General features: G+C 62.9%; 16 non-coding genes across 16 annotated transcripts; 6 read left to right on the forward strand and 10 right to left on the reverse strand.

Moving 5' to 3' along the window:
• Positions 1 to 1,574: 1,574 nt before the first annotated feature.
• TRNAE-CUC (transfer RNA glutamic acid (anticodon CUC)) lies at positions 1,575 to 1,646 on the reverse strand. The gene has a single exon. It is a non-coding gene; the product is annotated as a tRNA-Glu (tRNA).
• Positions 1,647 to 1,921: 275 nt separating this feature from the next.
• TRNAG-UCC (transfer RNA glycine (anticodon UCC)) lies at positions 1,922 to 1,993 on the reverse strand. The gene has a single exon. It is a non-coding gene; the product is annotated as a tRNA-Gly (tRNA).
• Positions 1,994 to 2,813: 820 nt separating this feature from the next.
• TRNAD-GUC (transfer RNA aspartic acid (anticodon GUC)) lies at positions 2,814 to 2,885 on the reverse strand. The gene has a single exon. It is a non-coding gene; the product is annotated as a tRNA-Asp (tRNA).
• A 590-nt stretch (positions 2,886 to 3,475) lies between these two features.
• Positions 3,476 to 3,558, forward strand: TRNAL-CAG (transfer RNA leucine (anticodon CAG)). Its single transcript has one exon. It is a non-coding gene; the product is annotated as a tRNA-Leu (tRNA).
• Positions 3,559 to 5,203: 1,645 nt separating this feature from the next.
• Positions 5,204 to 5,274, forward strand: TRNAG-GCC (transfer RNA glycine (anticodon GCC)). The gene has a single exon. It is a non-coding gene; the product is annotated as a tRNA-Gly (tRNA).
• A 4,136-nt stretch (positions 5,275 to 9,410) lies between these two features.
• TRNAE-CUC (transfer RNA glutamic acid (anticodon CUC)) lies at positions 9,411 to 9,482 on the reverse strand. The gene has a single exon. It is a non-coding gene; the product is annotated as a tRNA-Glu (tRNA).
• Positions 9,483 to 9,757: 275 nt separating this feature from the next.
• On the reverse strand, positions 9,758 to 9,829 carry TRNAG-UCC (transfer RNA glycine (anticodon UCC)). Its single transcript has one exon. It is a non-coding gene; the product is annotated as a tRNA-Gly (tRNA).
• Positions 9,830 to 10,649: 820 nt separating this feature from the next.
• Positions 10,650 to 10,721, reverse strand: TRNAD-GUC (transfer RNA aspartic acid (anticodon GUC)). The gene has a single exon. It is a non-coding gene; the product is annotated as a tRNA-Asp (tRNA).
• A 590-nt stretch (positions 10,722 to 11,311) lies between these two features.
• TRNAL-CAG (transfer RNA leucine (anticodon CAG)) lies at positions 11,312 to 11,394 on the forward strand. The gene has a single exon. It is a non-coding gene; the product is annotated as a tRNA-Leu (tRNA).
• Positions 11,395 to 13,027: 1,633 nt separating this feature from the next.
• Positions 13,028 to 13,098, forward strand: TRNAG-GCC (transfer RNA glycine (anticodon GCC)). Its single transcript has one exon. It is a non-coding gene; the product is annotated as a tRNA-Gly (tRNA).
• Positions 13,099 to 17,234: 4,136 nt separating this feature from the next.
• On the reverse strand, positions 17,235 to 17,306 carry TRNAE-CUC (transfer RNA glutamic acid (anticodon CUC)). The gene has a single exon. It is a non-coding gene; the product is annotated as a tRNA-Glu (tRNA).
• A 275-nt stretch (positions 17,307 to 17,581) lies between these two features.
• Positions 17,582 to 17,653, reverse strand: TRNAG-UCC (transfer RNA glycine (anticodon UCC)). The gene has a single exon. It is a non-coding gene; the product is annotated as a tRNA-Gly (tRNA).
• An 820-nt stretch (positions 17,654 to 18,473) lies between these two features.
• Positions 18,474 to 18,545, reverse strand: TRNAD-GUC (transfer RNA aspartic acid (anticodon GUC)). The gene has a single exon. It is a non-coding gene; the product is annotated as a tRNA-Asp (tRNA).
• A 590-nt stretch (positions 18,546 to 19,135) lies between these two features.
• TRNAL-CAG (transfer RNA leucine (anticodon CAG)) lies at positions 19,136 to 19,218 on the forward strand. The gene has a single exon. It is a non-coding gene; the product is annotated as a tRNA-Leu (tRNA).
• A 1,645-nt stretch (positions 19,219 to 20,863) lies between these two features.
• TRNAG-GCC (transfer RNA glycine (anticodon GCC)) lies at positions 20,864 to 20,934 on the forward strand. The gene has a single exon. It is a non-coding gene; the product is annotated as a tRNA-Gly (tRNA).
• A 4,136-nt stretch (positions 20,935 to 25,070) lies between these two features.
• Positions 25,071 to 25,142, reverse strand: TRNAE-CUC (transfer RNA glutamic acid (anticodon CUC)). The gene has a single exon. It is a non-coding gene; the product is annotated as a tRNA-Glu (tRNA).
• Positions 25,143 to 25,155: the final 13 nt, after the last annotated feature.

The following is a 25,155-nucleotide window of genomic DNA, read 5'->3' on the forward strand; positions in this document are numbered from 1 at the left end:
CTTTTGAGAGTCCACCTATCTTTGTGCTTCTCTGTCGGACCTACTTCACTAAGTGTAATATTCTCTGGGAGCATTCTTGTTGCAGCAAATGGCAATATTTCATTCTTTTTCATTAATGGCTGAGTAATACCGCATAGTACATATATACCACCTCCTCTTGTACTAGCCACCCGTCGATGGGCACTTGGGTTTTCTTGCATGTCTTGGCTAGTGCAAATAGTGCCGCGGTGAACACGGAGGTGCTTGTGCCTTTTTGAACCCTTGTTTCATCGTTTCCGGGTACGTACCCAGGAGTGGGATTGCGGGATCAGACGGGACCTCTCCTTTGGCCTCCTTCAACCTCAACCCCTCCTCCCCCCACCCCCGCCGCTACACACACCTGAGACTGGATGGCTTCTCCCGATGAGAGGTGATGTATGTCTCTGGGGCAGTAGAATGCCCCCACCCCATTCGGACCCCGCCTAGCCCCCGTGGCGCGCTCCGTTTCTCTTGTTCTCCTTCCTGCCTGCCTCCTACCCACCGTCCCCAGTCCCAACCCATTGCTTAGCCTGACCACCTCGCCGCACAGCACACCGGTCTGGGGCGCTCACCCGCCACCCCACCGCGAAGGGGTCCTCTCCCACCATCTTCCTCGGCCCACAGCCCACTCACACACCCCGCCCTTCCCCCCAGCCTGCAGGCTCGGACCCCTCTCCCCGCCACCTTCCCCTTGTATCCCAGGCCCGACTGTCACATGTCCTGCCCGGAAGTCTCACTTCCGCCGGCGCTCCTCAGACCCACTCCTACTCCAGGCCCACCCGCACACACGTGCCGGGCCAGGTGCCGCCATCACCCCCAAGCTTCTGCTGAGCCCCTGCCTGAGTGGCCAGCTGCTCTCCCGGGCCAGGTTTCCGCCAGGCCAACACCTCCCGCTCCTGCCCGGGCTCCAGCCACACACCACAGGCCCTTCCTCGCACCTCCCAGCACGCGGCCCACCGCCGCCCCCTCTCCATGGGGTCGTTCTGCTCCGTTCCCTAACCCGCGTGGGGTGGCCACCGACCACGGCCACAAACACCTTCATCCCACACTGTCAGCCACCCCCAAGGCGCCGGCGCGGGCGTTCAGGAAGCCTGCTGCGGTGGTTCGAAGCACCCGTCTGCCCACCGGTGCTCCTTTCCACGGGGGATCCGGCGCTGTCAGAAGGCACCGCGTGTGACACCGCCGTCGCCGTCGGCGCCGCCGCCGCTGTCGCCGTGGGGAGAAGCAGTGCCGCTGGAGAGTCCAAACACAGGCGGGGCCGTTTGCTCGTGGCCACAGCCTCGGCGGGGAGAGGCGCTGCCCCGGCCACTCGTGTTTGGGGCTGAGGCAAGCGTCCGAAAAGGAAGACGCGGGACGTCGAAGGCCTCGAGTGGGCGCGCGCCAGTGCGGCCAAAAGGTTGGGCCGGGGAGGGAGGGTGGAGGTCGCCTGGCAGGGCCTGGGCTGGAGGTGCAGGGCGCCGGGCGGCTGTTGTCGGGGCGCGGCGCCGAGGCCCCGGAGCACGGGTGGCCTAAAAGTGGGATGTGGACGGTGGGAGGTAGAGAGGAAGAAGAAGGGCTTCCCTGACCGGGAATCGAACCCGGGCCGCGGCGGTGAGAGCGCCGAATCCTAACCACTAGACCACCAGGGAGCGTCCGCCTCTACCCGCTGCTCCTGCTCGACCCATAGCACCCGCTCGGCGCCACCTTGGCGCCAAGACCCGGCCTTTCCAAGTCCAGCCACGCGCCGCCCCTGGCAACCCACGTGGCCTCCCGTCCGTCCTGCTTGCAGCACCCTCACAACACCGCGCGCCTGCTTCTCGCACACACAAGAAGAGCCGCCTGGGCCAGCTAGCTCCCTGCTCCCAGCTCTCCCTCACAGGCCCTCGGCCGGCCGCCCGCAGAGCCCGGCAAAAGGTCAGCCCGCTGCGTTGGCCGGGAATCGAACCCGGGTCAACTGCTTGGAAGGCAGCTATGCTCACCACTATACCACCAACGCTGCACAGCCCGGGCCGCCCCGAGACGCCGGCACCGGGCTCGCCCGAGCGCGCTCTCGTCGCCGCCTCCTCCTGCTCCTCCTCCTCCTCCTCCGACTCCTTCTCTGACGACTCCTCCTCCTTCTCCTCCTCCTCCTGCTCCCCTTTCTCTTCCTCGTTCTCCTCCTCCTCCTCAGCCGCAGCCGCCGCTTGGAGCAGCCCTGCCCCGACGCCCCGACGGCCGGCAGCTCTGTGGTGGCACAGGCGCCACCAAGGCCCCCCGGCGCCCCACCCGCGCCGGCCCTACGAAGCTGCCCTAGGACACCCGCCCGACGGCCTCAGGGGGGCGCTCTCGCTGCCTTGCTGCTCCGGGTCCCTGGGCTCCACGCCGCGGCCCGCCCCCGCCCCGGGGGTACGCGTCTTCCAGACCCCGGCTCGCCAAAGCCCTTCTCCACCGGGCGCCTGGGCCAGGCCATTTCCCGCACCGACAGGGGACGCCACTCATCCGCCTCCCACCCGTCCCGGCCGCTGTGCACCTATGCCGCTGTGCATAAGTGCAGCCTTGCGTCGCGACGCAAGGAGCCTCCTGCGACAGCCACTTTGGGCGGGCCGCAATGTCATCGAGAGCTTGTGGGGTCCAGAGGAGGCCCTCGCTCTGCCGTGGCAACTGAGCGCCCGGCGAGGAGGAAGGGCTGAAGGGCTGGAGGCGGTCGACGGTGTGCAGGCTGGGCACGCGCTGGCGTCCAGCGCCTCGCTGGAGGGCGGAGGGCGGAGAAGAAGGGCCCTTGGGAGCCAGGCGGCAGGACAGAGAGCGGCGCCAGCCACCAAAAGAGGGCGTGTTGCCTCCCCGTCGGGGAATCGAACCCCGGTCTCCCGCGTGACAGGCGGGGATACTCACCACTATACTAACGAGGACGGCGGCCACCGCCCCCGCGCCCGGGCCGCTCTCGGGCTGCCTGCCGACGCCTCCCCCTGCCCTCCGGCCCCCTGCCCACCACGGGCGCCCGGCACGTGCCCGACCCGACCCGACCCGACCCAACGCCACACCAACCGCGTCCTCCAAAGCAGCAGCCCCCGACCCCGACGGGGACCCGGCCCCGCGAGCCGCTGAAAACTCCCAGTGCGCGCTGCCTATTGCCTCCAACGCGGGCATCGCGCCGGGAGGAGGGGGCCCTGAGACCGAAAGCAAGGCTGCGAGGAGGGCGTGGGCGCGCGCCTGGCCATGGCCGGCGAGGAGAGGCGCGGGTGGGGGCCGGCGGCAGGGGCTGGCCCGACGCGGCCCGGCTCCGTCCGGGGCCAGGGGTGGGCGAGGGCGCCACCGCGGCGGAGCCAGGCGCGCCGTCTGGCCTTGCTCCCCGTCGGCCGCCGCGCGCCCGCTCCGTCGCTCAGCCACACGGCCGCGCGCCTGGCGCGGAGCACCGCGTCCCGCCAAGGGCACCGGCGTTCGCGTCGCGTCGCGTCGGGTCCCAGCCAGCCGAGCGGCCACGCGCACGCCCAGGCCCGCCGTCAGGATGGCCGAGCGGTCTAAGGCGCTGCGTTCAGGTCGCAGTCTCCCCTGGAGGCGTGGGTTCGAATCCCACTCCTGACAAGCCAGCCTTTTGGCCCGCCCGGCAAACGCACCCGGCCCTGTCTATGGCAGCGCTTTACTGCCTTCCAGTCCGTTCGCGCCTGGCACTCTTGCGGCCTCTCCAAACTCCGGCCCGGACATCCACGTCTCTCAGACGCGGAACCTTCTCAGCCATGGCCGCGGGCCCGGCAGAAACGGCCCGCTAGGAACCCTCCAGCGACGGGCTTTTCCGGACAAACGCCCTCCCCGCCACTTGCTACGCCCCCTCCTACCTGCACCCACACCAGGAAACCCTTCAGTCCTTCGCAGCACATCTTTCCTCACCTGCTTGCGGCTGCTGCTGCTGCTGGTCTTCCTGCCTGCCTGCCTGCCTGCCTGCCTGCCTTCGTCCCTCCCCCTCCCCTCCCCCTCCCCCGCTCCACCCCGCCCCCAGCGCCACACGCAGAACGGCCGCGTGTGGAAAGCCCTCCACGTCTCGCCCACCCTCCGACTTCTGCCTGGCGAACAGCGGACTCGTTCTCACAGCCTTTCTTGCACTTCCGCCACCAGCAGCTCTCCCTCTTTCCAACATCCTGTCCTTCCCGCCAGCCCCAACGGCCCGCCTGCCCATTCCATTCCCTCCACGCCGCCGACACCGTGTTGCCGGCCTGTGGTGCGGGCCCTCGGTGCTTTTTCGCCTTGGGACCCTGGCCGGACCACACCTGCCTGCCTGCCTGCCTGCCTGCCTGCCTGCCTGCCTGCCTGCCGGGCCGCGTGCAGCCCAGCCTCCTGCTGGCCAGCCCACAGGGGGCCCTCCCTGCATGGGGCCTGGCGCAGGAGTCGCTCCCGGGAACGGTGCTCAGGTGAGTAGTGAGCGGAAGCCCTGGATGCCCTGTCACCCACCACAGACGTCCGGCCCCCAGCACGAGCCACCCACCTCGGCGCCACAGTGCAAGTCCGTCGGGGAAGCCGCTGCTCCGGCCGGACCCAACCACACCCTGGCGCGCTCCGTCCGTCACCGGGCTGTCCGCGAACAAGCAGGCCGTCTGCCAAAGGGCTTCTCCTCACAACCAACGCAGCAGAGCGGGACCCCGCGGGAGGTGGGGGTGGGGCAGAGCGCAGAGGCGAGGCTCAGACACCTTTGGTCTTTTGGCCTGAGCGCCGTTCGGCGACGGCGACGGCGGCGGCAGCGGAGGTGCCCGGTGTCCATCTCCCTCGCTCGCGGTCCCTGCACAGCCCCGAGCTCCGATCCCTGCCCCCGCCCGCCCTCGCACGCCCCGCACCAGCAAGAAAGCCAGCCGCCAGAGGGACTGTGCGTCGGGGCCGGGCGGCGGCTGAGAGGAACGTCGGTGCTCAGCCGCAGCTTCGGGCGCGGGCCAGGCCGCTTCGGCTCCTGGCTTCCTCTGGCCACACCGACAGTCTCGCGGCGGCCGCGGACAGCAGAGAAAGCTCAGGACGGGCCGAGCCCGCCTGCGTCCCTCCGTCCCTCGGTGCTTCCGACCGCCTCGCGCCCTGGGGTCGCCAGCGTGCCCGGAGCCTCTCATTCAGGTGGCCCGTCGGTCTCCTGCTCAAATGGAGCACGTGCCCACGGGGCGAGCAGTGACCAGGGTCCGGCGGTTGGCGGCGAGCGCCGCTGGGGCAGCGTTGGGCGCCGCTGGGACAGCGGCGGGCGCCGGCGGCCATAGGTGCATGGGTGGTTCAGTGGTAGAATTCTCGCCTGCCACGCGGGAGGCCCGGGTTCGATTCCCGGCCCATGCAGCCGCAGCGCCCCCTTTTGGTTCCCGCAGCCCCAAAGCGGAGCTGGGCTTCCCCGCTGCCACACTCAAGGCACCGGTCCTGCAACGGCTCGCTCACCACCGCACCTTCCGGCCCCTGTCCTTCCCACGCCGACGCCCCCACCCCACACACACCCGGGAGCCAGGCCTCCAGGACCCGACACCTTGCGGGCTCAGCCACTCTTGCGCCCAGACCCCTTCCTTGGCCTTCTTCCCTTCCTCACCCCGACCCCGCTTGTGTCACGCTTTTCACTGGAAGGAGCACCCCACACTGGCACCCGCACGGCCCAACCTCTTCACCTTTCGCCTCGTGTCCAAGCTCTCTGCCTCACTCTGCCCCCACTCCGAAAATCGTACTATGTTTGCACGACCAGGAGCAAGGAAGTTGCCACCTCTGCGAGTGATACATCCCATTTTCCTGGAGAGTCCCCAAAGCGTTCACGTGCACGAGGAGTTCCAAAGAAGTCCACACTGTCATCGCAGACTGCCCTCTAGATTCACGTTTGGACCCTCAACAGAAATACGTTTCCAACACCGGCCCGCTCCTCCACCGCTACTGCCCCCACCACCATCGGCACGACAAACACCACCCCGTCCCCTGAACCTCTGCTCCCACCAACAGCATCAGCCCTCGGGACAGCACCGCCAGCACCACCGCCTCAGCCTCCAGCCTACTCCCACAAACACCACCCTCCTACCTCCAATCTCCCCACTTTTCCCCCGATCCTTTCCACATCCTACGTTGTCAAGGATCCTGCCCTTGCCTCTGTCCCGTTGCCCTCCTTTGTTCCCCCTTCGTCGTCTTCTCCTTTTCGTAGCAGCGTGGTTGGTTTACAACAGCGTGTTACTTTCAGGTGTACAGCAAAGTGATTCCGTTATATGTCCTTTTCCGGCTTATTTTCCATTCATTATACGTTATCACGACATGTGAATACAGTTCCCTGCGCTGTACAGTAAATCCTTGTTGCTTATGTGCTTTATGTATAGTATTTCCTCTCTGTTAATCGCAGCTCCGGATTTTTCCCCGCCCTACGCTTTCCCCTTGGCTAACGAACAGTGTCTTTTCTATGTCTGTGAGTCTGTTTCTCTTTGGCACATACATTCGTTTGTAGTACGGTTTACGTGCCACATGTCGTTGTGCTTCTCTGCCTGACTCACGTCGCTAAGTGTAATATACTTTGGTCCCTCCTTATTGGTGCAAATGGCAATATCTCACTCTTTTGAATGGCTGAGTAGTATTCCACGGTACATATATACCACGTCTTCCTGTGCCAGCCATCGGTTGATGGGCACTTGGGTTTTGTCCATGTCTTGGCTGTGGCCCGTAGGGCTGCTGTGAACATGGGGGTGCATGGATCTCTTCAAATGACCGTTTCTCTCCCCTGCCGACGTGTACCCACGATGGGGATTGCTGGATCGTGTGAGAGCTCATATTTCACCTATTTTTTTTTAGTGTGTTGTTTTTATTTATGCATTTGATATTTATCTTTCCATTTACTTACTTACCTATAAGAACTAGTAGCTGTAATTTTGGAAGAAAAGTTGATTAACAATATTGAGTTCGTTTCAGGTGCACAGCAAAGCGGATACTGTTTTCCATGTCTAATGTTGTTTCACATTGCTTTCCATTATAGCTTACTACAGGATACTGAATAGCATCCCCTGTGTTCTACTGGAAATCCTTGTTGCGTATGTCTTTTATATGAAGTACGGTGTATCTGTTCATCGCAGCTCCTAACTTATGTCTCCACCCCTCCCTTTCTCCTCGGGTAACCATCAGTGTGTTTTCTATGCCTGTGAGTCTGTTTCTCTTTGGCACATACGTTCTTTTCTACTATGTTTTAGATTTAGATTGCACGTATCTTTGTGCTTCTCTGTCAGACTTACTTCACTAAGTGTAATATTCTCTAGGACCATCCTCATTGTGGCAAATGGCCATATTTCATTTTCGGAAATGGCTGAGGAATATTCCACAGTACATATATACCACATCTTTTTCCGTCAGCCAACCGTTGATGGGCACATGGGTTTCTCCTCTGTCTTGGCTGTGGCACGTAGTGCTGCTACAAACACGGGGGTGCGTGGATCTCTTCAAACAACGGTTTTTCCCTTTGGCGGATGTGTACCCACGATGGGGATTGCTGGATCATCCGATGGCTCATGTTTCTCCTATTTATTTTGTTCGTTGCTTTTATTTATTTATTTACTTACTTACTTTCAACTAGTGGTACTTGTGGTTTAGGGAGAAGAGTTGATTACCAATATTGAGTTAGCTTCAGGTGTACAGCAAGGGGATACTGTTTTCCATGTTTAATATTCTTTCAGATTGATTTCCAGTATAGGTTAGTGCAGGATATTGAATATCATTCCCTGTGTTATTCTGTAAATCCTTGTTGCTTATCTCCTTGATATGAAGTACTGTGTGTCTGTTCATCGAGCTCCTAATTCATCCCTCCACCCCTCCTTTTTCTCCTCGGGTAACCATCACTGTGTTTCCTAGGTCTGTGAGTCTGTTTCTCTTTGGCACATACATTCATTGGTAGTACTTTTGAGAGTCCACCTATCTTTGTGCTTCTCTGTCGGACCTACTTCACTAAGTGTAATATTCTCTGGGAGCATTCTTGTTGCAGCAAATGGCAATATTTCATTCTTTTTCATTAATGGCTGAGTAATACCGCATAGTACATATATACCACCTCCTCTTGTACTAGCCACCCGTCGATGGGCACTTGGGTTTTCTTGCATGTCTTGGCTAGTGCAAATAGTGCCGCGGTGAACACGGAGGTGCTTGTGCCTTTTTGAACCCTTGTTTCATCGTTTCCGGGTACGTACCCAGGAGTGGGATTGCGGGATCAGACGGGACCTCTCCTTTGGCCTCCTTCAACCTCAACCCCTCCTCCCCCCACCCCCGCCGCTACACACACCTGAGACTGGATGGCTTCTCCCGATGAGAGGTGATGTATGTCTCTGGGGCAGTAGAATGCCCCCACCCCATTCGGACCCCGCCTAGCCCCCGTGGCGCGCTCCGTTTCTCTTGTTCTCCTTCCTGCCTGCCTCCTACCCACCGTCCCCAGTCCCAACCCATTGCTTAGCCTGACCACCTCGCCGCACAGCACACCGGTCTGGGGCGCTCACCCGCCACCCCACCGCGAAGGGGTCCTCTCCCACCATCTTCCTCGGCCCACAGCCCACTCACACACCCCGCCCTTCCCCCCAGCCTGCAGGCTCGGACCCCTCTCCCCGCCACCTTCCCCTTGTATCCCAGGCCCGACTGTCACATGTCCTGCCCGGAAGTCTCACTTCCGCCGGCGCTCCTCAGACCCACTCCTACTCCAGGCCCACCCGCACACACGTGCCGGGCCAGGTGCCGCCATCACCCCCAAGCTTCTGCTGAGCCCCTGCCTGAGTGGCCAGCTGCTCTCCCGGGCCAGGTTTCCGCCAGGCCAACACCTCCCGCTCCTGCCCGGGCTCCAGCCACACACCACAGGCCCTTCCTCGCACCTCCCAGCACGCGGCCCACCGCCGCCCCCTCTCCATGGGGTCGTTCTGCTCCGTTCCCTAACCCGCGTGGGGTGGCCACCGACCACGGCCACAAACACCTTCATCCCACACTGTCAGCCACCCCCAAGGCGCCGGCGCGGGCGTTCAGGAAGCCTGCTGCGGTGGTTCGAAGCACCCGTCTGCCCACCGGTGCTCCTTTCCACGGGGGATCCGGCGCTGTCAGAAGGCACCGCGTGTGACACCGCCGTCGCCGTCGGCGCCGCCGCCGCTGTCGCCGTGGGGAGAAGCAGTGCCGCTGGAGAGTCCAAACACAGGCGGGGCCGTTTGCTCGTGGCCACAGCCTCGGCGGGGAGAGGCGCTGCCCCGGCCACTCGTGTTTGGGGCTGAGGCAAGCGTCCGAAAAGGAAGACGCGGGACGTCGAAGGCCTCGAGTGGGCGCGCGCCAGTGCGGCCAAAAGGTTGGGCCGGGGAGGGAGGGTGGAGGTCGCCTGGCAGGGCCTGGGCTGGAGGTGCAGGGCGCCGGGCGGCTGTTGTCGGGGCGCGGCGCCGAGGCCCCGGAGCACGGGTGGCCTAAAAGTGGGATGTGGACGGTGGGAGGTAGAGAGGAAGAAGAAGGGCTTCCCTGACCGGGAATCGAACCCGGGCCGCGGCGGTGAGAGCGCCGAATCCTAACCACTAGACCACCAGGGAGCGTCCGCCTCTACCCGCTGCTCCTGCTCGACCCATAGCACCCGCTCGGCGCCACCTTGGCGCCAAGACCCGGCCTTTCCAAGTCCAGCCACGCGCCGCCCCTGGCAACCCACGTGGCCTCCCGTCCGTCCTGCTTGCAGCACCCTCACAACACCGCGCGCCTGCTTCTCGCACACACAAGAAGAGCCGCCTGGGCCAGCTAGCTCCCTGCTCCCAGCTCTCCCTCACAGGCCCTCGGCCGGCCGCCCGCAGAGCCCGGCAAAAGGTCAGCCCGCTGCGTTGGCCGGGAATCGAACCCGGGTCAACTGCTTGGAAGGCAGCTATGCTCACCACTATACCACCAACGCTGCACAGCCCGGGCCGCCCCGAGACGCCGGCACCGGGCTCGCCCGAGCGCGCTCTCGTCGCCGCCTCCTCCTGCTCCTCCTCCTCCTCCTCCGACTCCTTCTCTGACGACTCCTCCTCCTTCTCCTCCTCCTCCTGCTCCCCTTTCTCTTCCTCGTTCTCCTCCTCCTCCTCAGCCGCAGCCGCCGCTTGGAGCAGCCCTGCCCCGACGCCCCGACGGCCGGCAGCTCTGTGGTGGCACAGGCGCCACCAAGGCCCCCCGGCGCCCCACCCGCGCCGGCCCTACGAAGCTGCCCTAGGACACCCGCCCGACGGCCTCAGGGGGGCGCTCTCGCTGCCTTGCTGCTCCGGGTCCCTGGGCTCCACGCCGCGGCCCGCCCCCGCCCCGGGGGTACGCGTCTTCCAGACCCCGGCTCGCCAAAGCCCTTCTCCACCGGGCGCCTGGGCCAGGCCATTTCCCGCACCGACAGGGGACGCCACTCATCCGCCTCCCACCCGTCCCGGCCGCTGTGCACCTATGCCGCTGTGCATAAGTGCAGCCTTGCGTCGCGACGCAAGGAGCCTCCTGCGACAGCCACTTTGGGCGGGCCGCAATGTCATCGAGAGCTTGTGGGGTCCAGAGGAGGCCCTCGCTCTGCCGTGGCAACTGAGCGCCCGGCGAGGAGGAAGGGCTGAAGGGCTGGAGGCGGTCGACGGTGTGCAGGCTGGGCACGCGCTGGCGTCCAGCGCCTCGCTGGAGGGCGGAGGGCGGAGAAGAAGGGCCCTTGGGAGCCAGGCGGCAGGACAGAGAGCGGCGCCAGCCACCAAAAGAGGGCGTGTTGCCTCCCCGTCGGGGAATCGAACCCCGGTCTCCCGCGTGACAGGCGGGGATACTCACCACTATACTAACGAGGACGGCGGCCACCGCCCCCGCGCCCGGGCCGCTCTCGGGCTGCCTGCCGACGCCTCCCCCTGCCCTCCGGCCCCCTGCCCACCACGGGCGCCCGGCACGTGCCCGACCCGACCCGACCCGACCCAACGCCACACCAACCGCGTCCTCCAAAGCAGCAGCCCCCGACCCCGACGGGGACCCGGCCCCGCGAGCCGCTGAAAACTCCCAGTGCGCGCTGCCTATTGCCTCCAACGCGGGCATCGCGCCGGGAGGAGGGGGCCCTGAGACCGAAAGCAAGGCTGCGAGGAGGGCGTGGGCGCGCGCCTGGCCATGGCCGGCGAGGAGAGGCGCGGGTGGGGGCCGGCGGCAGGGGCTGGCCCGACGCGGCCCGGCTCCGTCCGGGGCCAGGGGTGGGCGAGGGCGCCACCGCGGCGGAGCCAGGCGCGCCGTCTGGCCTTGCTCCCCGTCGGCCGCCGCGCGCCCGCTCCGTCGCTCAGCCACACGGCCGCGCGCCTGGCGCGGAGCACCGCGTCCCGCCAAGGGCACCGGCGTTCGCGTCGCGTCGCGTCGGGTCCCAGCCAGCCGAGCGGCCACGCGCACGCCCAGGCCCGCCGTCAGGATGGCCGAGCGGTCTAAGGCGCTGCGTTCAGGTCGCAGTCTCCCCTGGAGGCGTGGGTTCGAATCCCACTCCTGACAAGCCAGCCTTTTGGCCCGCCCGGCAAACGCACCCGGCCCTGTCTATGGCAGCGCTTTACTGCCTTCCAGTCCGTTCGCGCCTGGCACTCTTGCGGCCTCTCCAAACTCCGGCCCGGACATCCACGTCTCTCAGACGCGGAACCTTCTCAGCCATGGCCGCGGGCCCGGCAGAAACGGCCCGCTAGGAACCCTCCAGCGACGGGCTTTTCCGGACAAACGCCCTCCCCGCCACTTGCTACGCCCCCTCCTACCTGCACCCACACCAGGAAACCCTTCAGTCCTTCGCAGCACATCTTTCCTCACCTGCTTGCGGCTGCTGCTGCTGCTGGTCTTCCTGCCTGCCTGCCTGCCTGCCTGCCTGCCTTCGTCCCTCCCCCTCCCCTCCCCCTCCCCCGCTCCACCCCGCCCCCAGCGCCACACGCAGAACGGCCGCGTGTGGAAAGCCCTCCACGTCTCGCCCACCCTCCGACTTCTGCCTGGCGAACAGCGGACTCGTTCTCACAGCCTTTCTTGCACTTCCGCCACCAGCAGCTCTCCCTCTTTCCAACATCCTGTCCTTCCCGCCAGCCCCAACGGCCCGCCTGCCCATTCCATTCCCTCCACGCCGCCGACACCGTGTTGCCGGCCTGTGGTGCGGGCCCTCGGTGCTTTTTCGCCTTGGGACCCTGGCCGGACCACACCTGCCTGCCTGCCTGCCTGCCTGCCTGCCTGCCGGGCCGCGTGCAGCCCAGCCTCCTGCTGGCCAGCCCACAGGGGGCCCTCCCTGCATGGGGCCTGGCGCAGGAGTCGCTCCCGGGAACGGTGCTCAGGTGAGTAGTGAGCGGAAGCCCTGGATGCCCTGTCACCCACCACAGACGTCCGGCCCCCAGCACGAGCCACCCACCTCGGCGCCACAGTGCAAGTCCGTCGGGGAAGCCGCTGCTCCGGCCGGACCCAACCACACCCTGGCGCGCTCCGTCCGTCACCGGGCTGTCCGCGAACAAGCAGGCCGTCTGCCAAAGGGCTTCTCCTCACAACCAACGCAGCAGAGCGGGACCCCGCGGGAGGTGGGGGTGGGGCAGAGCGCAGAGGCGAGGCTCAGACACCTTTGGTCTTTTGGCCTGAGCGCCGTTCGGCGACGGCGACGGCGGCGGCAGCGGAGGTGCCCGGTGTCCATCTCCCTCGCTCGCGGTCCCTGCACAGCCCCGAGCTCCGATCCCTGCCCCCGCCCGCCCTCGCACGCCCCGCACCAGCAAGAAAGCCAGCCGCCAGAGGGACTGTGCGTCGGGGCCGGGCGGCGGCTGAGAGGAACGTCGGTGCTCAGCCGCAGCTTCGGGCGCGGGCCAGGCCGCTTCGGCTCCTGGCTTCCTCTGGCCACACCGACAGTCTCGCGGCGGCCGCGGACAGCAGAGAAAGCTCAGGACGGGCCGAGCCCGCCTGCGTCCCTCCGTCCCTCGGTGCTTCCGACCGCCTCGCGCCCTGGGGTCGCCAGCGTGCCCGGAGCCTCTCATTCAGGTGGCCCGTCGGTCTCCTGCTCAAATGGAGCACGTGCCCACGGGGCGAGCAGTGACCAGGGTCCGGCGGTTGGCGGCGAGCGCCGCTGGGGCAGCGTTGGGCGCCGCTGGGACAGCGGCGGGCGCCGGCGGCCATAGGTGCATGGGTGGTTCAGTGGTAGAATTCTCGCCTGCCACGCGGGAGGCCCGGGTTCGATTCCCGGCCCATGCAGCCGCAGCGCCCCCTTTTGGTTCCCGCAGCCCCAAAGCGGAGCTGGGCTTCCCCGCTGCCACACTCAAGGCACCGGTCCTGCAACGGCTCGCTCACCACCGCACCTTCCGGCCCCTGTCCTTCCCACGCCGACGCCCCCACCCCACACACACCCGGGAGCCAGGCCTCCAGGACCCGACACCTTGCGGGCTCAGCCACTCTTGCGCCCAGACCCCTTCCTTGGCCTTCTTCCCTTCCTCACCCCGACCCCGCTTGTGTCACGCTTTTCACTGGAAGGAGCACCCCACACTGGCACCCGCACGGCCCAACCTCTTCACCTTTCGCCTCGTGTCCAAGCTCTCTGCCTCACTCTGCCCCCACTCCGAAAATCGTACTATGTTTGCACGACCAGGAGCAAGGAAGTTGCCACCTCTGCGAGTGATACATCCCATTTTCCTGGAGAGTCCCCAAAGCGTTCACGTGCACGAGGAGTTCCAAAGAAGTCCACACTGTCATCGCAGACTGCCCTCTAGATTCACGTTTGGACCCTCAACAGAAATACGTTTCCAACACCGGCCCGCTCCTCCACCGCTACTGCCCCCACCACCATCGGCACGACAAACACCACCCCGTCCCCTGAACCTCTGCTCCCACCAACAGCATCAGCCCTCGGGACAGCACCGCCAGCACCACCGCCTCAGCCTCCAGCCTACTCCCACAAACACCACCCTCCTACCTCCAATCTCCCCACTTTTCCCCCGATCCTTTCCACATCCTACGTTGTCAAGGATCCTGCCCTTGCCTCTGTCCCGTTGCCCTCCTTTGTTCCCCCTTCGTCGTCTTCTCCTTTTCGTAGCAGCGTGGTTGGTTTACAACAGCGTGTTACTTTCAGGTGTACAGCAAAGTGATTCCGTTATATGTCCTTTTCCGGCTTATTTTCCATTCATTATACGTTATCACGACATGTGAATACAGTTCCCTGCGCTGTACAGTAAATCCTTGTTGCTTATGTGCTTTATGTATAGTATTTCCTCTCTGTTAATCGCAGCTCCGGATTTTTCCCCGCCCTACGCTTTCCCCTTGGCTAACGAACAGTGTCTTTTCTATGTCTGTGAGTCTGTTTCTCTTTGGCACATACATTCGTTTGTAGTACGGTTTACGTGCCACATGTCGTTGTGCTTCTCTGCCTGACTCACGTCGCTAAGTGTAATATACTTTGGTCCCTCCTTATTGGTGCAAATGGCAATATCTCACTCTTTTGAATGGCTGAGTAGTATTCCACGGTACATATATACCACGTCTTCCTGTGCCAGCCATCGGTTGATGGGCACTTGGGTTTTGTCCATGTCTTGGCTGTGGCCCGTAGGGCTGCTGTGAACATGGGGGTGCATGGATCTCTTCAAATGACCGTTTCTCTCCCCTGCCGACGTGTACCCACGATGGGGATTGCTGGATCGTGTGAGAGCTCATATTTCACCTATTTTTTTTTAGTGTGTTGTTTTTATTTATGCATTTGATATTTATCTTTCCATTTACTTACTTACCTATAAGAACTAGTAGCTGTAATTTTGGAAGAAAAGTTGATTAACAATATTGAGTTCGTTTCAGGTGCACAGCAAAGCGGATACTGTTTTCCATGTCTAATGTTGTTTCACATTGCTTTCCATTATAGCTTACTACAGGATACTGAATAGCATCCCCTGTGTTCTACTGGAAATCCTTGTTGCGTATGTCTTTTATATGAAGTACGGTGTATCTGTTCATCGCAGCTCCTAACTTATGTCTCCACCCCTCCCTTTCTCCTCGGGTAACCATCAGTGTGTTTTCTATGCCTGTGAGTCTGTTTCTCTTTGGCACATACGTTCTTTTCTACTATGTTTTAGATTTAGATTGCACGTATCTTTGTGCTTCTCTGTCAGACTTACTTCACTAAGTGTAATATTCTCTAGGACCATCCTCATTGTGGCAAATGGCCATATTTCATTTTCGGAAATGGCTGAGGAATATTCCACAGTACATATATACCACATCTTTTTCCGTCAGCCAACCGTTGATGGGCACATGGGTTTCTCCTCTGTCTTGGCTGTGGCACGTAGTGCTGCTACAAACACGGGGGTGCGTGGATCTCTTCAAACAACGGTTTTTCCCTTTGGCGGATGTGTACCCACGATGGGGATTGCTGGATCATCCGATGGCTCATGTTTCTCCTATTTATTTTGTTCGTTGCTTTTATTTATTTATTTACTTACTTACTTTCAACTAGTGGTACTTGTGGTTTAGGGAGAAGAGTTGATTACCAATATTGAGTTAGCTTCAGGTGTACAGCAAGGGGATACTGTTTTCCATGTTTAATATTCTTTCAGATTGATTTCCAGTATAGGTTAGTGCAGGATATTGAATATCATTCCCTGTGTTATTCTGTAAATCCTTGTTGCTTATCTCCTTGATATGAAGTACTGTGTGTCTGTTCATCGAGCTCCTAATTCATCCCTCCACCCCTCCTTTTTCTCCTCGGGTAACCATCACTGTGTTTCCTAGGTCTGTGAGTCTGTTTCTCTTTGGCACATACATTCATTGGTAGTACTTTTGAGAGTCCACCTATCTTTGTGCTTCTCTGTCGGACCTACTTCACTAAGTGTAATATTCTCTGGGAGCATTCTTGTTGCAGCAAATGGCAATATTTCATTCTTTTTCATTAATGGCTGAGTAATACCGCATAGTACATATATACCACCTCCTCTTGTACTAGCCACCCGTCGATGGGCACTTGGGTTTTCTTGCATGTCTTGGCTAGTGCAAATAGTGCCGCGGTGAACACGGAGGTGCTTGTGCCTTTTTGAACCCTTGTTTCATCGTTTCCGGGTACGTACCCAGGAGTGGGATTGCGGGATCAGACGGGACCTCTCCTTTGGCCTCCTTCAACCTCAACCCCTCCTCCCCCCACCCCCGCCGCTACACACACCTGAGACTGGATGGCTTCTCCCGATGAGAGGTGATGTATGTCTCTGGGGCAGTAGAATGCCCCCACCCCATTCGGACCCCGCCTAGCCCCCGTGGCGCGCTCCGTTTCTCTTGTTCTCCTTCCTGCCTGCCTCCTACCCACCGTCCCCAGTCCCAACCCATTGCTTAGCCTGACCACCTCGCCGCACAGCACACCGGTCTGGGGCGCTCACCCGCCACCCCACCGCGAAGGGGTCCTCTCCCACCATCTTCCTCGGCCCACAGCCCACTCACACACCCCGCCCTTCCCCCCAGCCTGCAGGCTCGGACCCCTCTCCCCGCCACCTTCCCCTTGTATCCCAGGCCCGACTGTCACATGTCCTGCCCGGAAGTCTCACTTCCGCCGGCGCTCCTCAGACCCACTCCTACTCCAGGCCCACCCGCACACACGTGCCGGGCCAGGTGCCGCCATCACCCCCAAGCTTCTGCTGAGCCCCTGCCTGAGTGGCCAGCTGCTCTCCCGGGCCAGGTTTCCGCCAGGCCAACACCTCCCGCTCCTGCCCGGGCTCCAGCCACACACCACAGGCCCTTCCTCGCACCTCCCAGCACGCGGCCCACCGCCGCCCCCTCTCCATGGGGTCGTTCTGCTCCGTTCCCTAACCCGCGTGGGGTGGCCACCGACCACGGCCACAAACACCTTCATCCCACACTGTCAGCCACCCCCAAGGCGCCGGCGCGGGCGTTCAGGAAGCCTGCTGCGGTGGTTCGAAGCACCCGTCTGCCCACCGGTGCTCCTTTCCACGGGGGATCCGGCGCTGTCAGAAGGCACCGCGTGTGACACCGCCGTCGCCGTCGGCGCCGCCGCCGCTGTCGCCGTGGGGAGAAGCAGTGCCGCTGGAGAGTCCAAACACAGGCGGGGCCGTTTGCTCGTGGCCACAGCCTCGGCGGGGAGAGGCGCTGCCCCGGCCACTCGTGTTTGGGGCTGAGGCAAGCGTCCGAAAAGGAAGACGCGGGACGTCGAAGGCCTCGAGTGGGCGCGCGCCAGTGCGGCCAAAAGGTTGGGCCGGGGAGGGAGGGTGGAGGTCGCCTGGCAGGGCCTGGGCTGGAGGTGCAGGGCGCCGGGCGGCTGTTGTCGGGGCGCGGCGCCGAGGCCCCGGAGCACGGGTGGCCTAAAAGTGGGATGTGGACGGTGGGAGGTAGAGAGGAAGAAGAAGGGCTTCCCTGACCGGGAATCGAACCCGGGCCGCGGCGGTGAGAGCGCCGAATCCTAACCACTAGACCACCAGGGAGCGTCCGCCTCTACCCGCTGCTCCTGCTCGACCCATAGCACCCGCTCGGCGCCACCTTGGCGCCAAGACCCGGCCTTTCCAAGTCCAGCCACGCGCCGCCCCTGGCAACCCACGTGGCCTCCCGTCCGTCCTGCTTGCAGCACCCTCACAACACCGCGCGCCTGCTTCTCGCACACACAAGAAGAGCCGCCTGGGCCAGCTAGCTCCCTGCTCCCAGCTCTCCCTCACAGGCCCTCGGCCGGCCGCCCGCAGAGCCCGGCAAAAGGTCAGCCCGCTGCGTTGGCCGGGAATCGAACCCGGGTCAACTGCTTGGAAGGCAGCTATGCTCACCACTATACCACCAACGCTGCACAGCCCGGGCCGCCCCGAGACGCCGGCACCGGGCTCGCCCGAGCGCGCTCTCGTCGCCGCCTCCTCCTGCTCCTCCTCCTCCTCCTCCGACTCCTTCTCTGACGACTCCTCCTCCTTCTCCTCCTCCTCCTGCTCCCCTTTCTCTTCCTCGTTCTCCTCCTCCTCCTCAGCCGCAGCCGCCGCTTGGAGCAGCCCTGCCCCGACGCCCCGACGGCCGGCAGCTCTGTGGTGGCACAGGCGCCACCAAGGCCCCCCGGCGCCCCACCCGCGCCGGCCCTACGAAGCTGCCCTAGGACACCCGCCCGACGGCCTCAGGGGGGCGCTCTCGCTGCCTTGCTGCTCCGGGTCCCTGGGCTCCACGCCGCGGCCCGCCCCCGCCCCGGGGGTACGCGTCTTCCAGACCCCGGCTCGCCAAAGCCCTTCTCCACCGGGCGCCTGGGCCAGGCCATTTCCCGCACCGACAGGGGACGCCACTCATCCGCCTCCCACCCGTCCCGGCCGCTGTGCACCTATGCCGCTGTGCATAAGTGCAGCCTTGCGTCGCGACGCAAGGAGCCTCCTGCGACAGCCACTTTGGGCGGGCCGCAATGTCATCGAGAGCTTGTGGGGTCCAGAGGAGGCCCTCGCTCTGCCGTGGCAACTGAGCGCCCGGCGAGGAGGAAGGGCTGAAGGGCTGGAGGCGGTCGACGGTGTGCAGGCTGGGCACGCGCTGGCGTCCAGCGCCTCGCTGGAGGGCGGAGGGCGGAGAAGAAGGGCCCTTGGGAGCCAGGCGGCAGGACAGAGAGCGGCGCCAGCCACCAAAAGAGGGCGTGTTGCCTCCCCGTCGGGGAATCGAACCCCGGTCTCCCGCGTGACAGGCGGGGATACTCACCACTATACTAACGAGGACGGCGGCCACCGCCCCCGCGCCCGGGCCGCTCTCGGGCTGCCTGCCGACGCCTCCCCCTGCCCTCCGGCCCCCTGCCCACCACGGGCGCCCGGCACGTGCCCGACCCGACCCGACCCGACCCAACGCCACACCAACCGCGTCCTCCAAAGCAGCAGCCCCCGACCCCGACGGGGACCCGGCCCCGCGAGCCGCTGAAAACTCCCAGTGCGCGCTGCCTATTGCCTCCAACGCGGGCATCGCGCCGGGAGGAGGGGGCCCTGAGACCGAAAGCAAGGCTGCGAGGAGGGCGTGGGCGCGCGCCTGGCCATGGCCGGCGAGGAGAGGCGCGGGTGGGGGCCGGCGGCAGGGGCTGGCCCGACGCGGCCCGGCTCCGTCCGGGGCCAGGGGTGGGCGAGGGCGCCACCGCGGCGGAGCCAGGCGCGCCGTCTGGCCTTGCTCCCCGTCGGCCGCCGCGCGCCCGCTCCGTCGCTCAGCCACACGGCCGCGCGCCTGGCGCGGAGCACCGCGTCCCGCCAAGGGCACCGGCGTTCGCGTCGCGTCGCGTCGGGTCCCAGCCAGCCGAGCGGCCACGCGCACGCCCAGGCCCGCCGTCAGGATGGCCGAGCGGTCTAAGGCGCTGCGTTCAGGTCGCAGTCTCCCCTGGAGGCGTGGGTTCGAATCCCACTCCTGACAAGCCAGCCTTTTGGCCCGCCCGGCAAACGCACCCGGCCCTGTCTATGGCAGCGCTTTACTGCCTTCCAGTCCGTTCGCGCCTGGCACTCTTGCGGCCTCTCCAAACTCCGGCCCGGACATCCACGCCTCTCAGACGCGGAACCTTCTCAGCCATGGCCGCGGGCCCGGCAGAAACGGCCCGCTAGGAACCCTCCAGCGACGGGCTTTTCCGGACAAACGCCCTCCCCGCCACTTGCTACGCCCCCTCCTACCTGCACCCACACCAGGAAACCCTTCAGTCCTTCGCAGCACATCTTTCCTCACCTGCTTGCGGCTGCTGCTGCTGCTGGTCTTCCTGCCTGCCTGCCTGCCTGCCTGCCTGCCTTCGTCCCTCCCCCTCCCCTCCCCCTCCCCCGCTCCACCCCGCCCCCAGCGCCACACGCAGAACGGCCGCGTGTGGAAAGCCCTCCACGTCTCGCCCACCCTCCGACTTCTGCCTGGCGAACAGCGGACTCGTTCTCACAGCCTTTCTTGCACTTCCGCCACCAGCAGCTCTCCCTCTTTCCAACATCCTGTCCTTCCCGCCAGCCCCAACGGCCCGCCTGCCCATTCCATTCCCTCCACGCCGCCGACACCGTGTTGCCGGCCTGTGGTGCGGGCCCTCGGTGCTTTTTCGCCTTGGGACCCTGGCCGGACCACACCTGCCTGCCTGCCTGCCTGCCTGCCTGCCTGCCTGCCTGCCTGCCGGGCCGCGTGCAGCCCAGCCTCCTGCTGGCCAGCCCACAGGGGGCCCTCCCTGCATGGGGCCTGGCGCAGGAGTCGCTCCCGGGAACGGTGCTCAGGTGAGTAGTGAGCGGAAGCCCTGGATGCCCTGTCACCCACCACAGACGTCCGGCCCCCAGCACGAGCCACCCACCTCGGCGCCACAGTGCAAGTCCGTCGGGGAAGCCGCTGCTCCGGCCGGACCCAACCACACCCTGGCGCGCTCCGTCCGTCACCGGGCTGTCCGCGAACAAGCAGGCCGTCTGCCAAAGGGCTTCTCCTCACAACCAACGCAGCAGAGCGGGACCCCGCGGGAGGTGGGGGTGGGGCAGAGCGCAGAGGCGAGGCTCAGACACCTTTGGTCTTTTGGCCTGAGCGCCGTTCGGCGACGGCGACGGCGGCGGCAGCGGAGGTGCCCGGTGTCCATCTCCCTCGCTCGCGGTCCCTGCACAGCCCCGAGCTCCGATCCCTGCCCCCGCCCGCCCTCGCACGCCCCGCACCAGCAAGAAAGCCAGCCGCCAGAGGGACTGTGCGTCGGGGCCGGGCGGCGGCTGAGAGGAACGTCGGTGCTCAGCCGCAGCTTCGGGCGCGGGCCAGGCCGCTTCGGCTCCTGGCTTCCTCTGGCCACACCGACAGTCTCGCGGCGGCCGCGGACAGCAGAGAAAGCTCAGGACGGGCCGAGCCCGCCTGCGTCCCTCCGTCCCTCGGTGCTTCCGACCGCCTCGCGCCCTGGGGTCGCCAGCGTGCCCGGAGCCTCTCATTCAGGTGGCCCGTCGGTCTCCTGCTCAAATGGAGCACGTGCCCACGGGGCGAGCAGTGACCAGGGTCCGGCGGTTGGCGGCGAGCGCCGCTGGGGCAGCGTTGGGCGCCGCTGGGACAGCGGCGGGCACCGGCGGCCATAGGTGCATGGGTGGTTCAGTGGTAGAATTCTCGCCTGCCACGCGGGAGGCCCGGGTTCGATTCCCGGCCCATGCAGCCGCAGCGCCCCCTTTTGGTTCCCGCAGCCCCAAAGCGGAGCTGGGCTTCCCCGCTGCCACACTCAAGGCACCGGTCCTGCAACGGCTCGCTCACCACCGCACCTTCCGGCCCCTGTCCTTCCCACGCCGACGCCCCCACCCCACACACACCCGGGAGCCAGGCCTCCAGGACCCGACACCTTGCGGGCTCAGCCACTCTTGCGCCCAGACCCCTTCCTTGGCCTTCTTCCCTTCCTCACCCCGACCCCGCTTGTGTCACGCTTTTCACTGGAAGGAGCACCCCACACTGGCACCCGCACGGCCCAACCTCTTCACCTTTCGCCTCGTGTCCAAGCTCTCTGCCTCACTCTGCCCCCACTCCGAAAATCGTACTATGTTTGCACGACCAGGAGCAAGGAAGTTGCCACCTCTGCGAGTGATACATCCCATTTTCCTGGAGAGTCCCCAAAGCGTTCACGTGCACGAGGAGTTCCAAAGAAGTCCACACTGTCATCGCAGACTGCCCTCTAGATTCACGTTTGGACCCTCAACAGAAATACGTTTCCAACACCGGCCCGCTCCTCCACCGCTACTGCCCCCACCACCATCGGCACGACAAACACCACCCCGTCCCCTGAACCTCTGCTCCCACCAACAGCATCAGCCCTCGGGACAGCACCGCCAGCACCACCGCCTCAGCCTCCAGCCTACTCCCACAAACACCACCCTCCTACCTCCAATCTCCCCACTTTTCCCCCGATCCTTTCCACATCCTACGTTGTCAAGGATCCTGCCCTTGCCTCTGTCCCGTTGCCCTCCTTTGTTCCCCCTTCGTCGTCTTCTCCTTTTCGTAGCAGCGTGGTTGGTTTACAACAGCGTGTTACTTTCAGGTGTACAGCAAAGTGATTCCGTTATATGTCCTTTTCCGGCTTATTTTCCATTCATTATACGTTATCACGACATGTGAATACAGTTCCCTGCGCTGTACAGTAAATCCTTGTTGCTTATGTGCTTTATGTATAGTATTTCCTCTCTGTTAATCGCAGCTCCGGATTTTTCCCCGCCCTACGCTTTCCCCTTGGCTAACGAACAGTGTCTTTTCTATGTCTGTGAGTCTGTTTCTCTTTGGCACATACATTCGTTTGTAGTACGGTTTACGTGCCACATGTCGTTGTGCTTCTCTGCCTGACTCACGTCGCTAAGTGTAATATACTTTGGTCCCTCCTTATTGGTGCAAATGGCAATATCTCACTCTTTTGAATGGCTGAGTAGTATTCCACGGTACATATATACCACGTCTTCCTGTGCCAGCCATCGGTTGATGGGCACTTGGGTTTTGTCCATGTCTTGGCTGTGGCCCGTAGGGCTGCTGTGAACATGGGGGTGCATGGATCTCTTCAAATGACCGTTTCTCTCCCCTGCCGACGTGTACCCACGATGGGGATTGCTGGATCGTGTGAGAGCTCATATTTCACCTATTTTTTTTTAGTGTGTTGTTTTTATTTATGCATTTGATATTTATCTTTCCATTTACTTACTTACCTATAAGAACTAGTAGCTGTAATTTTGGAAGAAAAGTTGATTAACAATATTGAGTTCGTTTCAGGTGCACAGCAAAGCGGATACTGTTTTCCATGTCTAATGTTGTTTCACATTGCTTTCCATTATAGCTTACTACAGGATACTGAATAGCATCCCCTGTGTTCTACTGGAAATCCTTGTTGCGTATGTCTTTTATATGAAGTACGGTGTATCTGTTCATCGCAGCTCCTAACTTATGTCTCCACCCCTCCCTTTCTCCTCGGGTAACCATCAGTGTGTTTTCTATGCCTGTGAGTCTGTTTCTCTTTGGCACATACGTTCTTTTCTACTATGTTTTAGATTTAGATTGCACGTATCTTTGTGCTTCTCTGTCAGACTTACTTCACTAAGTGTAATATTCTCTAGGACCATCCTCATTGTGGCAAATGGCCATATTTCATTTTCGGAAATGGCTGAGGAATATTCCACAGTACATATATACCACATCTTTTTCCGTCAGCCAACCGTTGATGGGCACATGGGTTTCTCCTCTGTCTTGGCTGTGGCACGTAGTGCTGCTACAAACACGGGGGTGCGTGGATCTCTTCAAACAACGGTTTTTCCCTTTGGCGGATGTGTACCCACGATGGGGATTGCTGGATCATCCGATGGCTCATGTTTCTCCTATTTATTTTGTTCGTTGCTTTTATTTATTTATTTACTTACTTACTTTCAACTAGTGGTACTTGTGGTTTAGGGAGAAGAGTTGATTACCAATATTGAGTTAGCTTCAGGTGTACAGCAAGGGGATACTGTTTTCCATGTTTAATATTCTTTCAGATTGATTTCCAGTATAGGTTAGTGCAGGATATTGAATATCATTCCCTGTGTTATTCTGTAAATCCTTGTTGCTTATCTCCTTGATATGAAGTACTGTGTGTCTGTTCATCGAGCTCCTAATTCATCCCTCCACCCCTCCTTTTTCTCCTCGGGTAACCATCACTGTGTTTCCTAGGTCTGTGAGTCTGTTTCTCTTTGGCACATACATTCATTGGTAGTACTTTTGAGAGTCCACCTATCTTTGTGCTTCTCTGTCGGACCTACTTCACTAAGTGTAATATTCTCTGGGAGCATTCTTGTTGCAGCAAATGGCAATATTTCATTCTTTTTCATTAATGGCTGAGTAATACCGCATAGTACATATATACCACCTCCTCTTGTACTAGCCACCCGTCGATGGGCACTTGGGTTTTCTTGCATGTCTTGGCTAGTGCAAATAGTGCCGCGGTGAACACGGAGGTGCTTGTGCCTTTTTGAACCCTTGTTTCATCGTTTCCGGGTACGTACCCAGGAGTGGGATTGCGGGATCAGACGGGACCTCTCCTTTGGCCTCCTTCAACCTCAACCCCTCCTCCCCCCACCCCCGCCGCTACACACACCTGAGACTGGATGGCTTCTCCCGATGAGAGGTGATGTATGTCTCTGGGGCAGTAGAATGCCCCCACCCCATTCGGACCCCGCCTAGCCCCCGTGGCGCGCTCCGTTTCTCTTGTTCTCCTTCCTGCCTGCCTCCTACCCACCGTCCCCAGTCCCAACCCATTGCTTAGCCTGACCACCTCGCCGCACAGCACACCGGTCTGGGGCGCTCACCCGCCACCCCACCGCGAAGGGGTCCTCTCCCACCATCTTCCTCGGCCCACAGCCCACTCACACACCCCGCCCTTCCCCCCAGCCTGCAGGCTCGGACCCCTCTCCCCGCCACCTTCCCCTTGTATCCCAGGCCCGACTGTCACATGTCCTGCCCGGAAGTCTCACTTCCGCCGGCGCTCCTCAGACCCACTCCTACTCCAGGCCCACCCGCACACACGTGCCGGGCCAGGTGCCGCCATCACCCCCAAGCTTCTGCTGAGCCCCTGCCTGAGTGGCCAGCTGCTCTCCCGGGCCAGGTTTCCGCCAGGCCAACACCTCCCGCTCCTGCCCGGGCTCCAGCCACACACCACAGGCCCTTCCTCGCACCTCCCAGCACGCGGCCCACCGCCGCCCCCTCTCCATGGGGTCGTTCTGCTCCGTTCCCTAACCCGCGTGGGGTGGCCACCGACCACGGCCACAAACACCTTCATCCCACACTGTCAGCCACCCCCAAGGCGCCGGCGCGGGCGTTCAGGAAGCCTGCTGCGGTGGTTCGAAGCACCCGTCTGCCCACCGGTGCTCCTTTCCACGGGGGATCCGGCGCTGTCAGAAGGCACCGCGTGTGACACCGCCGTCGCCGTCGGCGCCGCCGCCGCTGTCGCCGTGGGGAGAAGCAGTGCCGCTGGAGAGTCCAAACACAGGCGGGGCCGTTTGCTCGTGGCCACAGCCTCGGCGGGGAGAGGCGCTGCCCCGGCCACTCGTGTTTGGGGCTGAGGCAAGCGTCCGAAAAGGAAGACGCGGGACGTCGAAGGCCTCGAGTGGGCGCGCGCCAGTGCGGCCAAAAGGTTGGGCCGGGGAGGGAGGGTGGAGGTCGCCTGGCAGGGCCTGGGCTGGAGGTGCAGGGCGCCGGGCGGCTGTTGTCGGGGCGCGGCGCCGAGGCCCCGGAGCACGGGTGGCCTAAAAGTGGGATGTGGACGGTGGGAGGTAGAGAGGAAGAAGAAGGGCTTCCCTGACCGGGAATCGAACCCGGGCCGCGGCGGTGAGAGCGCCGAATCCTAACCACTAGACCACCAGGGAGCGTCCGCCTCTA

This window comes from Mesoplodon densirostris, chromosome 2 (genome assembly GCF_025265405.1).
Source record: "Mesoplodon densirostris isolate mMesDen1 chromosome 2, mMesDen1 primary haplotype, whole genome shotgun sequence".
Classification (NCBI taxonomy): domain Eukaryota; kingdom Metazoa; phylum Chordata; class Mammalia; order Artiodactyla; family Ziphiidae; genus Mesoplodon; species Mesoplodon densirostris.